Source organism: Bacillus rossius, chromosome 3, assembly GCF_032445375.1.
Source record: "Bacillus rossius redtenbacheri isolate Brsri chromosome 3, Brsri_v3, whole genome shotgun sequence".
Lineage (NCBI taxonomy): Eukaryota > Metazoa > Arthropoda > Insecta > Phasmatodea > Bacillidae > Bacillus > Bacillus rossius.
In genome coordinates this window covers 6,655,014-6,670,318 of record NC_086332.1, presented here as the reverse complement: position 1 = coordinate 6,670,318, position 15,305 = coordinate 6,655,014, and the positions used below count along the sequence as shown (strand labels likewise).

The 15,305-nt window shown below is 46.2% G+C and overlaps 1 protein-coding gene and 1 long non-coding RNA gene across 2 annotated transcripts in view; one reads left to right on the top strand and one right to left on the bottom strand.

Moving 5' to 3' along the window:
* The window catches only part of LOC134530137 (esterase E4-like), a 31,242-nt gene extending 20,842 nt beyond the window's left edge, over window positions 1-10,400 (bottom strand). Inside the window, exon 1 of the mRNA XM_063364754.1 lies at window positions 10,274-10,400. The gene's annotated coding sequence lies outside the window, so the exon portion shown is untranslated. The remainder of the gene's footprint in view (window positions 1-10,273) is intronic.
* A 2,513-nt stretch (window positions 10,401-12,913) lies between these two features.
* The window catches only part of LOC134530135 (uncharacterized), a 20,751-nt gene continuing 18,359 nt past the window's right edge, over window positions 12,914-15,305 (top strand). The window contains exons 1-3 of the long non-coding RNA XR_010074779.1: window positions 12,914-13,290; window positions 14,119-14,188; window positions 14,405-14,574. This is a non-coding gene — a long non-coding RNA (uncharacterized LOC134530135). The remainder of the gene's footprint in view (window positions 13,291-14,118; window positions 14,189-14,404; window positions 14,575-15,305) is intronic.

Below are 15,305 nucleotides of genomic sequence, written 5' to 3'. Positions count from 1 at the left end.
TAATACTAAATATTATTAAATTATTTATGTTAATATTTATTATTGGTTATTTAATATTTACAAAATAAAGAAATAAATTTAATAAAACATTTAATAAAAAATTGTGATAAAAATTTAAATCGAACATCAAATTAAAATATTAATTTTAAATATTTATTATTAAATTGAATAAATAATAAATATTTATAAAAATAAATGAACAAATTTAATGAAAACTTTTTGATAAAAATGAAAAGTGAATATTAAATTAAGAAAATAATAAATATTTAAAAAATGAATAAACTTAAATTAAATTTTTTAATTTATTATTAAATTTATTTATTTTCTTGTAAAATATTAAAAATCAATAATAATATTTAAAATTAAGATTCTTATAATATTTAATACAATTTGACATATATTTATTATTCTCTAAATATTATTTATTTAATTTTTCAAATTTAAACAGAACTTTATTGACTGTGTTGACTATCTTTTCCAGCCCTTTTATTATTTTATTGTAATTAATTATTTGTATTCAATTAAAAACAATTTTTTAATGATGCCAAAGAAGTATAACTTCTCACGCGCGTACATAAGTACACGCACTCATTTTTTTTATGTGTAACATTTTAGTTCTCGGTATACGGCATTTGGTAGGAGTAATTTCCTGAATGGAACGGAAGTCGCAGGGAACGGAAATGTGTAACCACGGTGTTGCCATCTGTGGCGGATGGCAGCACTGAAGTTACTTATTTAGATTATTATTATTATTGACCTCTTTGGTTAATTTTAACAAGATGGGCAATAAAATTATATATATATAAAATTAGGTCCAAAACCGGTGTTTAGTATTTAGTCAAGTGTTTTGCGCTTTTATCGGAGCCGATTGATTATATAGTTGTATATTTCGCTCTGCAAATGGAATTATGCTATAGTCGACGTAACTGCTCCATAGCGGCGGGTGCGGAAACTACGTGTGATTCGCGTCCAGAAATATAGTTGAAAACACAATTTTATTTGCAACATGAGAAAACATGAATTTTCTCTTTACCGAGGTTACATGTTACACATCTCTGGCGTGTGTGAGTGTGTGATAATATTTTTCTTCTTTTGAGTGTCTCGATCTAGGCACTTTGAAGTACAACAATGTCGTCTCGATTCCATGTTATTTTCAATTATTATATATTTTTTTAATTTAATTCCATATTATTTTAAAATGTATATTTGCAACTTAAATGCTATCTTTCCTAACCAAATACCTACACGCTGGGATCCGCAATAATTTTTAAATTCATAATTATTTCCCCGGTGCGGTGGTGGTAGTAGTAGATCAAGATCAGCTAGTTCAGCTCATGAACTTGGGAGGTACAAATGAAAACACGAACGCTCAAGTTTTCGAAAAGGCCGCCACTTGATAAAAAAAAAAAAAATTCTTGGCCTTACTACAATCATCATTTAATAATTGGGAAAAAATCCAATATTTTCGTGCAATAGACTGCACTACACATTTTACATAATTGTTTTTTTTTTTTAATCTTTGATAACAATTTGATTCCTTAAATGAAGGAAATGCACAGTTTTAAGTGAGCATTGTAGGTCCGACTATTAATGAGTTTAAAATAACTTTTTTGCGTCAAAACCCCGAAGACGATGTGCTTTAAACCAGAGTGCAGTAGAGTCACAAGAAATGTTAATTATTCGGTACCTAATCATGTTTAAAGGTCGCCACGAATCTGAAGAAAAAAAATAGGATAGTCTAAGAATGTCTAGATAATGTCAGATGCATGACCTCTGGTGAATAAGCAGTTTACGTGTTGGTTTCTCCTCGAATATCACGCACCTTCTCTGCGGGCTGCGCGCGTGCGCAGTGGCGGGTGGACAGGAGGACAGCGCGACAACTATACTTGGTCTGGTGTGTTGACCTGGCAGACGGGGAAGTCCCTAGCTCCTGGAAGCGACTACACGTTGTTTACGGCGTCTCGCGAGGTCGCGGTGATTCCCCTTCACTTACCGGCGCTTGAACCCTGTTGCAAGGTTTCTGCAGTGCTACTGCATGTACATGAAGGTCATATGCCCACAAAACAACACTCACTCCAGTCAACAGGACACGTATCATTAAACTTTTAGCAAACCTGATTTTTTTTTTAAATGTAGAACACATATTTTTAAACATAAACAGTTTTGTTAAAATTAAGCTATGTGCAATGGCGGCTTCAGGATGACTTTTCGGGAGGGGCTATCGCACAAAGAAAGGTCGTAGTTGCAAAAAATGAAAGTGGTCAGATATTGGCCTTGGAATATTATTTACAAATTACAGGTTTCAAATACAGAACCTTAGTAGCTCCATGCAACTTTTGATGAGATAAGAGTTTAACATATGAAATTAAATATTTAAGTAAACATAAATATACACTAATCAATAAAATTGGTCTCGGGAGGGGATATCGCCCCCCCCCCCCCCACCGTTCATGAGCCGCTCTTGGCTATGTGCCTACTTTGAAACCACCTAATTGTAACATACTACGGCCACAATCTTCTCAGCGTCCCACATAATGCACTTCCACTGCGTGCTTTGTGGATTTTCGTTGGCTTTCTAGATGCAATCTTAAATTTACACGAAATGCTGTTCAACTTGCTAACCTTTTAAATCACTTAACTTCCACCAAGTATTTTCTGTTCCCGCGCCGTTCAATTTAGATTATTCTTTCTTCTGGGAAGAGAATTTTTGCGTTTTCAGCTGAGCGACAGTGGTGTCGAAAGCATTGACAAAATGTGATCCCGTGCTGGTAGACCCGTGTTGTTAGTATAAAAAAAAATTGTTCGATTTACAGCTGCAAGAACTGATTCATAATTTCAACTTCTTCATATTAATTTATTCTTTAAAAACACTGTAGTATTCTACATACATCAAACCACTTTCGGTAGGTACACTGTAAATCAGAATGCATGTATGAAAATATGACGTTAAACACGTGTTTTCGAACCCCGACAGGCGATTTCCTATGATAAAATGAGAAGTAATAAATTTTAAATTCGGATACTAACAAGTGAAATGAAACTGTATTTTGGTGTTAAAGTGATTTTTTAAACTTTCCACCTTGCGTGGTATTGTTCCTAAGACTAGTTTCAAAAACAGCAGAGTATCGCTCGCAAAGACTCACGCCCTGCGAGGAAATCATTTACTACAGCATTTAACACACATTTTATTTTACATTTAAATTACCCTCATACAGCACATAATACAACTGAATGAGTGGGTTATTCAGGCAAAACAATGACTAAGTAAGAAGGTTTCAATTCTCTACCCTAATAAACACCGCACATATTAACAGACTATAAACACGCCATGAACAACTATCAACGAATAAAAGTTTAAAATCTTAATTAGTACGTACCTACTTTACTTAGAAAATGCAAGTACCAGCGCTGGGTTTGATAAGGAAAATAGCCATTTATTCTGAACACGCAAGTTATGTCACGCATGGGTGGTCCTTCATGAAACGTAGCCGCGACTTACGAAGGTCACGTAAGACTCGCCTGACTCTTCGTGCACGCCCAGTGACAGAATACGGCACAGTTCATTATTTAACACGACGAAGCAATAAAAGGTTATCTTAGGGCGCGGTTACACGGGAGTCTGAACTACTTCAGGTGAACATGTTCAGCTGTTGAGTGCGGTTACACACAGTCTGAACATGTTTCGTTCGAGGCCATTTCCCATTTAACTTAAACAGGTTGGCAAAGTAGTTCAGATCGACATATCTTCTACGGTTCTACATTAGACTCTGATTGGCTGTTTAGAATATGACGTCGTCTGGCCGACGACCACCCCAGAGCCCGACCTGCACCCGCCAGTATACGCTCCCGCTAACGGAACACACCCCTGGCCATGGCCCACCCGAGTCAGGCGACCCGAACAGCAATCAAAGACAAAGCCGCGGAAACCTGAGTAGACAAGAGAAGAACCGTACCCATTCCTCCTAAAACATTAAATTAGGATTTTAGCGACAATAAAATCTCTTCCAGACACACCCGTTTGGAGTCTAGCGTAATGAGGTCACGCCTGGCGCGAGAGAGGCCGAGCCTCCCTCGGACGCCATGCCAGTTCGGCAGTTCAGCGCAGCTCACGGACCGGGGCGGACCTACGTCCCACGGAGAGGCAACATCCTTTGTCTACATCGAAAGTAACGTCCGGTAAATATAGTCACTAATTAACAGAACCCCTTTTATTACTTAACCTCTCCGTGAGTACCCGGTCCCTTTTTTCGGTCCAGGACCTAATCCGGCCGCATCAATTTAAAGACACCCCGCACCACACTTGGTCAGCGGGGCTGCTCTTCAGTATACGGCACGGGCCGCCTCCCGCAACTTACAGAACTTTATTTAAGGTCACGCGCACGGCGCTGACCACAAACCCGCAAGGGAACTTGGACAAACTTAATTGCGGTGCGTGTTTTACCACAGTGGGCACAACACCCGCGCCGAGACATTTGCATACGGGATTGGCCGTCTCCAATCGTCCACCCCCTTAATTCAGTGTATTTTTGTATCCCGTATTTTGTATTGCTAACTTACGTTACCCGAGTAACGAGTGCCACGTAATTTGTGCGCGCCCCCTTAATTCAGTGTATTTTTGTGTCCCGTACTTTGTATTGCTAACTTACGTTACCCGAGTAACGAGTGCAACGTAACTTGTGCGCACCCCCTTAATTCAGTGTATTTTGTGTCCCGCCTTTGTGTTACGAAATTACGTTACCTGTGTAACCAGTGAGACGTATGAGACGTAACAGCGTCCGAGGCCACGTAACGCGGAACACAAACCATACGGCGCCACGGAATAACGAGTAAACCCCCCCCCGGGGACCTCTGTAGAGTGTTGTATTGTGTACGACTCGTTCCTATGAATAAAAGGTACGACACCACCACCTCAACTCCACGCCTCTTATTTAAAATCATCTCACGCAACACCGCCGCCGGCCCTAGTGGGCCACGCAGGGGCACATACATCCACGACCCCCAAACTCACGACTAGAACCGAGCTAGTCTGGCGCCCACCCGGACAATACGTAGCAAGAACCGCCTTTTCCCACTAGGAGCCACACCGGGACTCGAGCCCGAGACCCCGGACGACGGCATTTGGCGCCCAACGTGGGGCAGAAAATAACGTGAAAATTTTTTTTTCTCCACCTCCTGGACATTTTCGAGATAAATTCACCAACAGGCGACAGCGGAGACACGAAACGGCCATTTTGGACACAGGAAGGGTCGAAGGCCAGACAGACCGGCGCGACGAGGCGAGCGGACAAAGGACACTCCAACCACCCCCACCTCCACACGTCATCACGGCGAGGCGAGCAACGGAGCGACGTCACCACCCCCACCCCGCGCGGACCGTTTTCGCCTCCTCTTTGTGCGGCTGTCCGGGCGCTCTCGGCCATCGCCTCACACGCCCATCCGCACCCCCGCCCATGCCGCGGCCATTCTCGGCCTCTGTTTTGTGCGGCTGTCCGGGCACCTGCCTAGCCGGCGAGCGCGACCCCGCGCGCAGACTTGCACAGCGCGCACAGAGCCACGAGTGAAAAACACGACTCGACACAGCTGAACACGCACGATAACAAGAGATGGATGCAGACGAATGCAGCGGGTGTTACCACCTCTACCCGAGATGGTACTTAAACGGCAGGATCGCCGCGGGGTACGAGTGTGGCTATTGTCAAGAGTATCGCACATACGGGATGACGATGTGTGGAAGCCGGTCGTGTCCTGGAGGAAGTAGCATGGGCTACCACTGCGACGAGTGTACCGACCTATGGCATCGTGACTGCACCAACGAGCGTGAAGGTACTTTGAGGCGCGAGTCCTTCACGTTCACGTGCGCGCGATGTACAGCAGAACGAGCCACCCAAGTGCAGTATTCGGGAGCAGCGCTACTAATTCCTCCCCTACGATACGCCGCGACAATTCACGACATCGAGACGCCACTCACGCAGACGCATGACGTATCACGAACTCACGCCCCGACGACATCCGCACCATCACGTACAACCGTCCCGACGCCGACGACCTTCATCATGCCGCCAACAATCCCGCTCCCGTCGCCTCCTGTCCCGGAGCCACCAACCTCGGCATCCCTCGTAGACCTGACGCCTCCCGACCCAAGTCCGGAAACACCGTCACCAGCGAGACCACGCTACATCAACCTGACGCCACTCACGCCGACGCACTACGCCTCACCAAGGACGCCTTCCGTCCCGACGCCGACGCTCGTCACCCTCTCGCCGCCAATCCTGCTCCCTCCGCCTCCGGGCCCAACGCCACCAGCCTCAACACCCCTCGCAGACCTGACGCCACTCAACATGACTGCGACGACGCTTGACCCGCCAAAGCCGACCGAACGACGCACGACGCCGACCGTCCCACCGCAGTCTGCCACGACGACCCGAATCCGCAGCGTGTCGGAGACACCTCACGACGCCGGGATGGCCTCGCCACCGCACCTGACCACTGTCACAGTGCCGCGAAGGACCGTTCCGACGCAACCCGCGTCGTCTACGACACACGCCTCATCCGGGACGCCACCAGACTCGGCACCGACACGTCGCGCCACACCGTCGCCACCGCCTAGCTTCAATTACATGCAGCCGTCGTCACGGCCACATGAGCGCGCGGTCTCAAAAGGGACGCTGGAAAACGGAATGCCCAGGGCCACGACGCCGAGACGCCTGTGCGAGGCCCCGCCACCGGGACTCGCCCCGCGGTGCCCGCCTGGCTTCGAGGCACAGGGGATGGAGCCCACCAAAACGAGACAGACGCGCACGACATCGACGTCGACGCCGTCTTCGGCACCGCCTGAAACATCAAAAACGCTAGAGGCGCCACGACGCCGCCCCTCGGCCGGCCTGCCACAGCAGCCACCGAGGCGACGCGCAATCTGCCCTCAAGAGGCGCCACGACGCCGCCCCTCGGACAGCCTGCCACAGCAGCTGCCGAGGCGACGCGCACACTGCCCTCAAAAGGCGCCACGACGCCGCCCCTCGGCCAGCCTGCCACAGCAGCCACCGAGGCGACGCGCAATCTGCCCTCAAGAGGCGCCACGACGCTGCCCCTCGGCCGGCCTGCCACAGCAGCTGCCGAGGCGACGCGCACTCTGCCCTCAGGAGGCGCCACGACGCCGCCCCTCGGCCGGCCTGCCACAGCAGCTGCCGAGGCGACGCGCGCTCCGCCCTCAAGAGGCGCCACGACGCCACACCGTGACGTCACCCGCGGCTACCGGGTCGCCTGAGCTCCCTGCATCTGCCTGACGCAATGCAGGTCGACGCCACGGCACCTGGACGCCCGACCGCCCCCCCACCGCACGTGACCGCCACTCGGCCGATGACACCTGTCATCCGTCTGGCACGACGGGCCGCGAAACGCCCCCATGTCGGCAAGGCTGAGCCGGGCCGTGCCGAGCGCCGCCCGCGCTTGCAGCCCGCCTACCGAGAGCCACCTGACCTTGGTCGCCGCCGCCCCTGCCGGCCGGCACCCTGGCCACCACCGCACCGCTGCACGCTGCGAGACACCGCAGCCACACTCGGAACCACTGTCACCCCCCGAGAACGAGTCCGGGGAGGTGCTTAGGGCACAACCGCACAACGACCACGCCGACACCACCCACATGATGATGGAACTGGACGACGGGGACGAGGAGGCCTCTACTCCAAACCCGCCCGGCACACCGGAACGGGAGAGGAGGCTGTACCCATCCACGCCGTACCAGACGCTGAGGGCCAACGTCAACAGGCCAGCACCCGGATGTTCGGCGTGGGACGACCCGGGACAGGTGCTCGGGCCCTACCAACTGCGGCCACCGAGAGCGCCACCCGGGTGGAGCTGTTGCCGGAGCTAGGAGGCGCCACGACGCCGCCCCCGGCACGCCTGCCACGACGGCAACCGGGGCGGCGCGCACGCTGGCCCAGTCGGCCACAATCACCAGGTCCAGTGCGCTGACCCTATCAGCCGCTGACCCCGCCCAGGCGCCACGACGCCGCCCCCGGCACGCCTGCCACGACGGCAACCGGGGCGGCGCGCACGCTGGCCCAGTCGGCCACGTTCACCAGGTCCAGTGCGCTGACCCTATCAGCCGCTGACCCCACCCAGGCGCCACGACGCCGCCCCCGGCACGCCTGCCACGACGGCAACCGGGGCGGCGCGCACGTTGACCAGTCGGCCACAATCACCAGGTCCAGTGCGCTGACCCTATCAGCCGCTGACCCCGCCCAGGCGCCACGACGCCGCCCCCGGCACGCCTGCCACGACGGCAACCGGGGCGGCGCGCACGCTGGCCCAGTCGGCCTTGATCACCAGGTCCAGTACGCGGAGCCAACCAGCTGCTGAGCCGCGAACCACGCCGGGATGGAGTGGCCGGAGCTAGGGGTGGCCCCATGTTAGCGGGACCATAAGCGGCGCAAGGTCGGGCTTCACAGGGGGGGGGCGTTTGACGTCGTCTGGCCGACGACCACCCCAGAGCCCGACCTGCACCCGCCAGTATACGCTCCCGCTAACGGAACACACCCCTGGCCATGGCCCACCCGAGTCAGGCGACCCGAACAGCAATCAAAGACAAAGCCGCGGAAACCTGAGTAGACAAGAGAAGAACCGTACCCATTCCTCCTAAAACATTAAATTAGGATTTTAGCGACAATAAAATCTCTTCCAGACACACCCGTTTGGAGTCTAGCGTAATGAGGTCACGCCTGGCGCGAGAGAGGCCGAGCCTCCCTCGGACGCCATGCCAGTTCGGCAGTTCAGCGCAGCTCACGGACCGGGGCGGACCTACGTCCCACGGAGAGGCAACATCCTTTGTCTACATCGAAAGTAACGTCCGGTAAATATAGTCACTAATTAACAGAACCCCTTTTATTACTTAACCTCTCCGTGAGTACCCGGTCCCTTTTTTCGGTCCAGGACCTAATCCGGCCGCATCAATTTAAAGACACCCCGCACCACACTTGGTCAGCGGGGCTGCTCTTCAGTATACGGCACGGGCCGCCTCCCGCAACTTACAGAACTTTATTTAAGGTCACGCGCACGGCGCTGACCACAAACCCGCAAGGGAACTTGGACAAACTTAATTGCGGTGCGTGTTTTACCACAGTGGGCACAACACCCGCGCCGAGACATTTGCATACGGGATTGGCCGTCTCCAATCGTCCACCCCCTTAATTCAGTGTATTTTTGTATCCCGTATTTTGTATTGCTAACTTACGTTACCCGAGTAACGAGTGCCACGTAATTTGTGCGCGCCCCCTTAATTCAGTGTATTTTTGTGTCCCGTACTTTGTATTGCTAACTTACGTTACCCGAGTAACGAGTGCAACGTAACTTGTGCGCACCCCCTTAATTCAGTGTATTTTGTGTCCCGCCTTTGTGTTACGAAATTACGTTACCTGTGTAACCAGTGAGACGTATGAGACGTAACAGCGTCCGAGGCCACGTAACGCGGAACACAAACCATACGGCGCCACGGAATAACGAGTAAACCCCCCCCCGGGGACCTCTGTAGAGTGTTGTATTGTGTACGACTCGTTCCTATGAATAAAAGGTACGACACCACCACCTCAACTCCACGCCTCTTATTTAAAATCATCTCACGCAACACCGCCGCCGGCCCTAGTGGGCCACGCAGGGGCACATACATCCACGACCCCCAAACTCACGACTAGAACCGAGCTAGTCTGGCGCCCACCCGGACAATACGTAGCAAGAACCGCCTTTTCCCACTAGGAGCCACACCGGGACTCGAGCCCGAGACCCCGGACGACGGCAAATATAAACAGTCCTTTGCAGAAATTCAAGATGATATATTTTTTTTTAATTGATCCTGACCTTAATTTTCTTAAAACTGAGATAGGTACCTACTCTCGCTCAAAAACTAATAAAAAATATGTTTAAAAAATATTACTGTGCATGTTGTTTGAATTCCCGATTTGTAAATAAATATTGAGCAATATGAAAACACATTCCATTTATGCTGATAATGCTGTATAAACAAGTGAGAAAATCCCTCGTTTTCTGGATACAACATAGAAAAGATCAACAACACAGTCATTCGTTGACAGTAGACAATCGGTTTTAGAGCTGAACACACTTTTCAGCAACTACCGTGTAAACGTACACTTTCGCGTTTGTAAACGTGTTTACTTAAACATGTTCACCTGAAGTAGTTCAGGGTCCCGTGTAACCGCGCCCTTAGTGCACAGACTTATTACCGTCGGTTGATTCCCTTTAAGTCCACTGCTAAATGACTCACCGCCAATCAAGCCTGGATGAGCTACCGTCGTAATTGTTTACTACTGTTAATTGACTATTGCAGTTAAGTCACCGTTTACCCGAGACACTTGCGAGGCAAAGTGTACTGTTGTACTGTTTGCTTGTGTCTCAAGCGCGGCGCAGAATATGGCGTTTTTTTTTTGTTTTTTTTTTTTTTTAAAACAGAGAATTAAGCCTAACTGGGCATTGATATGGAATAACCGTTTAGTAAATTTATATTGTTATTAGTACAGTTAAAGAAGATTTTGTGAATAATAAGTTAAAACGAGTATCAATAAAAGAAGATGGTGTCCGGTGGTTGGCTCAAACCATTAAAAGGTTGCAAGAGACACCAATTAAGCGACTTTTGAAGGTTTTTTGACGTGACGTCTAATAAATCGATCAACGCCGGCTGCACGTACGAAAAAGTGTCCCGTTACGCACATTGTTCCGTTAAGCTGTATCCAGTTACGCTCATTGTACGCTTGCTCCGCATCTCTCTCTCTTCCACTCGATTGGCCTATGCGTCCGAGGAGAAGAAAGACAGCGGCAGCACACAACTTACATCTACACGTGAACTGTTCCGTCGACTGTTTATAAAGTGAAGTGAAAAGTTAATGTGGTTTTCATTGCTTATTACAACAACAATTTCGGAAATAAAGGTTTATTATTCTTGCATTTTAAAAATCTGATTACTAGTATAATTTCAAGTATTTATTCTTTTATTATTAAAATAAAAATGATTCAATTTTATTCATGAAAGTATGCAATCATTTCATCAATGTTTTGTTATGACGTCACGTTAAACTATAGTCCGTAAACCGACTTTACAGACAACCAATTTTTTTTATTATTAAAAATCACGTAAGTACTGAAAATTCACATGCTATACATGTCACATTTCAGAGTACCTAATTAGAAAGATCATTTTAAATGTGTAGTTGGTGATAGTCTGGAGTCTTGCACCGAGCAATTCTCAACGAGATTACCCGAGTTGTTATATGTACTTTCCACTCACTACTAACGCAGCCACGTACTATACAAAACATTTGCACGTGTACTTGGCAGATGTGACAGGCGCTGCACGGACAGGTCGCGGAGACCCTGTGCCGTGCCCATCACGGGAAGCCTACATTTCACAGACGAGAGAGCCACACCCGAAGTCCCCCGAAGTACATGCTCGCTTTCCCCCCCCCCCCTCCCTATCTCATTGTATAAACCGGTGTGGCATTAAATTTTGCGGTCGATTAGGATTTAGGACAAGTTAGCTACATTATAAATACTTTAAAACATTGTGGATGGTTGGTTATAATAGGTAAGTATAGCTACATTAAAAATACTTACTGTAAAATCATTTTATGGTTGCTTATCAAATAACTTTTTAATATGTAGCTATCCAGGGCTAGGAAACCGTTTACATGATTTCACAGTATCTTTAATGTAGCTATCCTAACCAAATCAATCGTCCACAATGTTTTAAAGTATTTATAATGTAGCTAACCTAACCTAATTGACCATAAGTTATCATAAGTTACAATGAACAATAAAAACGAAGATGTACGATCGGACGTTTGGCTCTCTCGTCCGTGAAAATAAGGCTTCCCACCCAACATCCGGCACGACTAAACCTTCACACGTTCCTCCTTTGTCCGGGAGCACGTGGCACCCGTGGTTCTTCCCCGCCGCGTGACAAGACTGCACTCGGCACTCGGCACTCGGCACTCACCACTCAGCGACGCCTGGCAAGTCGGTCAGTGCGCGGGGAGGCCGACTGTATTCACGCTCGAGGTCGACGCTTCGAACAGTTCTGGTTTGTCGCAACACTGACAGTAGTGCGCTGCTGTGCTAGTTTGTAGCTTGTGTAGTTTCCACTAGAAACCCCTTTAGCGTAATTATGGTGCGTTGTAGGCCTACCACCCCAGATGCACTACCACTAGTGCGTGTTGCCTGCTTGTCACACACTTCCACACACTTCAAATTTATCATCTGACAAGAAACGTGTTTCACTGGAACGTAACAATTCTTCCGAGTCGAACTAAATTCGGTCGATTTCGATGCATTTGTTGATAGCGATCAACTGAAAATTGATTTCAGTATAGTGTTATAAGATTACATGTAAAAATAAATCTATTTATTTCTGAAGAGTTTGGTCGCCAAACATGTTATCACATGCGCAAGATCTCTGTTTTAAGTACGGTAACAATATTTATGGATCTGTTGCTTAGCTGAAAGTAAATTCCATTATTTTTTATTTTTATTTTTTTACCTCATATTAGATATTTAAGGGAGAGTAACTTCTTTGACAATTAATTAAGGAGGTCGTTTTCACCTTAGTTTCTCGCATGGAGTTACCTATTGGCGTTGTTGGTGCTCGGAAACATCGTGTGCCAAGTTGTATGTAGTACGAGGTACAACCACATGCACTCTCTCTTTCTACTGGTAGTTGACATTGCAAGAACACAAACGGCGGATATCTGTTTAAAAAAAAAAAAAAAAAAAAAAAAGGCAGGTGTGGCCGTCACGTGGATGTAGGGGAAGCCGCCTTTTCACAGACGAGAGAGCCAAACGCCCGATCGTGCATCTTCGGTTTTTTTTTATTGCAAATGTGTTGATAAAAGCATACTAATGGTCAATTAGGTTAGGTTAGCTACATTATAAATACTTTAAAACATTGTGGACGGTTGATTTGTTTAGGATAGCTACATTAAAGATACGGGGGAAAAAAAAGCGAGCATGAACTTCGGGGAACTTCGAGTGTGACTCTCTCGTCTGTGAAATGAAGGCTTCCCGTCACGTGGATGTCATCTTCACAGTATACGGTTTTACAACATAACAAAATTGTGATATTCGTGAATATGACATAACAACCTGGCTGTCATTAAGAAAAAAAGGCTAAGATTTTCACTCGAGGAAACTTTCTAAAGCTTTATTGAATACATATATATTTTTTAAAATCCAGTAAAGTGAGTGTTTTTTCTCAACTGGTAATTGCTCAAATATTAAATAACGAAGAAAATTGTAAGTTTACAGTTTTAAATTAAATTTTTCACCCAACTTAAGAAAATTATTAAAATAATTATTTTGATATGTTTGCAGCTATATCAATTTGAATGACCGGACAATTAAATAATTTTTTCATGCATTTTAAATGAATGAACTTTTTTTGGTACCTATGTTAATGTTGCATATTACTTAGTTTGGAACCATCAGTCCAGGGGCATTGTTAAAAAAAAATATATATTTTAAAATTTTTTAAGTTTCCTAAAAATTTCATATACTTGATATGGTTTTTAGATTATTCTTATAGTAGATACCAGAATTTACTACACATACATTTAAAAAAAACCTACAAACTATTAGTTGGGTTGAATTTTTCTTGCTCTTGAAATTCATATTCTTTGATGATAGGTACTACTGATTACAAAACTTATTTTTGGATTAATCTATTGTCAAAATAAACTTCCAACATTTGCTGAGAGAGTGTTGAAATACCAAATTTTATTATCACCAGCAAGTTCATTCAGTTATACCACAATTTTCCAAAATATACTAAATGGTTAAAATGCCAGAATAAAAATTATTCCCATATATTTTTGTTCAATTATTTTTTTTCCAAAACTTATTATGTGACTAGATACCATATTATATTATAAATTGTGGCTTAATGCCTTATATGTTACCAATACAGGGTAAATATTTCACATCCACTTATAAACCATTTATTAAATAGTTAAAAGTTGGCTCTGTTGGCTCACTGTAGAGCTTTTGGCCTTGAAGCCAAAAATCCCAAGTTTGGTTCCCGGCCAAGTAAGGGGATTTTCACTTGAGGAAAAATGTTCTCCCCAGGTCCAGGACTGAGCGCTGTGGAAAGGCAATTGTGGAATATCATGGAATCACCCCACCATGGAAACCCCAGGTGGGTCTAGACTTTGACTACTGTGGTCTTACCTGTAGGTCACTCTGCTCTTTATCACGCAGTTCAAAACCTCGATCAAAGCCTCAATCTAGTCCAAACTGTCGGTTCAAGCTGAGTAGTTCGAACTGGGAGCTGGTCTAATTATGTATGATGGGGCCTTAAGAGGCGGCGTACCAGGTGCTGTCGAGACTTTGCTAGACACTCGTGTGTTTGAAGGGACGAAGCACTGGGCCGAGACTCTTTGGCAGTGCGACCAGCATTGGGACGTACCAGGTGGCGTTGACACTCCACCGACCGACAACAGCTGCTTGCTGGAGAAATGTCGAGGGCCGGGCTTGCAGTCAGCACTGGACAGTAGCAAGTCAGCTGCACTCGCGTGTCGGCAAGTAAGTGTCGACCTAGCTCCTGCGCTCGCGAGCACACCAAGTTTTACACACTAAGTAATTGTCGTTCATTACTTACAGCCAGTTCTTTTGACTTCAGAATAAACTTAAGAGTGCATAACAAATAGCAACATTAAATCGGGAAAATTTCACTACCACGTAATTTTTCATGGCTAAATACAGCCTTGTGGCATGAAAAGTTTATTAAATTATTGTAAATTTAGTCACTAGTAGAAAATTTAAATAAATTTATTTCATACTACAGTGCCTCCAAAAAGGTATCTATATATATAAAAATGAAACCCGTTTTCCTTGGTCACGGCATCACGCGTGAACGGCTGGACCGATTTCACTAATTTTTTTTTTGTTGTGTTTGCTATGGTCAGGAGAAGGTTCTTATGAAAGAAAAAATTTAACGGAAAATTAGAAAATTTAAGAATACTGAACCACCATATATAAAATTATTTCCAAACTAACCCAACACTTTGTACAACATAAATATTTTTAAAGTAACCTTATGACATTCAGCTTTAAGCGTTTACAGTTTCCAGTGCGGCTTGCATTTGCAATGTCAATAAATAAATCGCAAGGGCAGTCGCTAAGTGTATGTGGCATCAACCTATAAAATCCATGTTTTTCACATGGCCAATTATACGTCGCCTGTTCCAGTGTCGGAAAACCATCAACATTATTTATTTACGCGCCAGAACATAAAACTAAAAATATAGTTTATC